Here is a 1,979-nt window from a genome sequence, read left to right as displayed (position 1 = left end):
TATTTTTTAAAATTTGTAATGTTACTTATTGATAAATTTATATAAATTGGATTGGTTAAGATTGATTGGCTTTATGGAGGAAATGGATACTGCCTGGATTGGTAAAAGGCATCATCACAAGAATTAATAAAATCTAAATATGCATTATCCCTTTCCTAAAAACAGTGTTGCAATATGGTGTTGCGAGTTTACAATTTTTAGATTAAGTCTGAGGAAGCCCGATTCAAACATATAGTCTGCTCTGTCTTTTGAGTGAAGCAGTTTCTCAGTTTCCATGCTTTACCTCCTCCTTCGCCAGGTCGCATGGTTTGAGGCATCCTTTCGGTGATGCCAGCTGGGAACTCCCTTATAAATGCCAGTGCCATGCAGGCCCTCTACAGTGTGATGGTATCCAAGCCAAGTCCTGAGGTTTTCCCAACAGGGACCAATGCAGCCCTGATCACGGCCCTCACCACAGGCAAACCCGTGGCGTACCAGGCAGTTTGGCAGCAGTTATACCAAGCATGAATGATTCTCAGCCTGCCTGTGCTTGGATCACGGGTTTTTACGGGTGCGCTTTTGAATCTCTTTAGGTGAGTAGCCTTTTGAAGTCGTTGTCCAGGCATTTGGGATTTTTTTTTTTAGTAATAGGCTAGGGTAGGGTAAAGAAGAAGGGTATCTTGATTTAAAAAAATCAACATTTTTTTGCCATTATTTCCCAACATATTGTGAGTGTGTTTGTAGGTATTTATTGTATTTTTCATATGTTTTTTTATTACAGGGCTGATGAAGAAGAGGGATGAAGTACATAAATACATGGTTTGTTTTAGCTTGTTCCATTCTGGTGCAGTGAGCACAATGATGTTCATTCAAAAGGGAAATTTTATGTGCACATCTGTTCCTTAGAGTCAATTTTAAAAATGTAAAAAAAATGTTCTTGGCAAAATAAGTCTTAATGAAATTAGAAACCCATGTATATAATGCTTTGTTATCCTTTCAGGTGTTTGAATCATTTGAAGCGTGCTGGAGGAAAGCATAGGAAAAAGTAGTGAAGAAATGCAGGCCACTGAAAAATTTTCCCAAATTCAAGTGCAAACCCTTTTCAAGCTGTCGAGGGAGGCATGTCGTTGCAGTACCAGCCAGCTTGGGGTTTTTGTCTTTAAAACCCTGTCAAATGTTTCGCCTATTGGCCCTCTTTCCCCGGGGATGATGATCCTGCTTGAAAACTTGGTTACAGGTCAGGACTGGAACGTCCAGAGACCGCATGTTACTTGCATTGGCGCTGTGTTAAAGGCCCGACCCAAGGCCTGATGTCTGTTTTCCCTGCAGACAAGGCCATTGTAGGATGAAAGCACCTCTGGTTCTCCCTTTTTAGGCAGTCAGAATACAAGTGACTTCTTTGAGGACTATTTGTGCACTTGGTGGATGTTCGTCATCCTAAAGCGCTGAAAAGAAAGGTGAAGGAATCTCTCCTAGCAAACTTACGGCTAGAAAACCAATTGGGGCCTGCTCTATTTGTGAGAAGCCAAAATGTTGAAAGGCTTAAGCATGAGAAGTTTGCCCGTTCCTGTTGATCATTAAGTTCCGTGATACACAGGGTTCAGGTCTGCAGCATGCGAAACCTGATAATGATACAGGAAAATCAGCGGTTAGCCATATATTCAAGAATACGCCAGCATGTTTAATGATACTGAAAAGTTAAGGACAAATTTACAGAGAGACGAAAGAACCACGATTCATCAAAGCCAAAGATGCTGCATATTTAACTATTAAACTACCTACAAATGGGACCCAAACCCAAGTTAATAATTTTTAATCTATTATGAATAAATATATTCAGAGACAGATGCTTCAAGAACAGCATCCTTGATCTGGTTGACGTTCCTCCTTAATGAGAAATTTATTCTTGAAAAATCTTTGATAAGTAAGCCCCTTCTCACAGAGAACGGACCCCAGAACAGAAGCCAGGCCCCTTTAAAGACTCGTTAAAGGAACTCAAA

The sequence above is a fragment of the Penaeus monodon genome, chromosome 21, assembly GCF_015228065.2.
Source record: "Penaeus monodon isolate SGIC_2016 chromosome 21, NSTDA_Pmon_1, whole genome shotgun sequence".
In the NCBI taxonomy this organism is placed as follows: Eukaryota; Metazoa; Arthropoda; class Malacostraca; order Decapoda; family Penaeidae; genus Penaeus; species Penaeus monodon.
The sequence above is the reverse complement of the archived record's forward strand: the minus strand, read 5'-3'. Positions refer to the sequence as shown.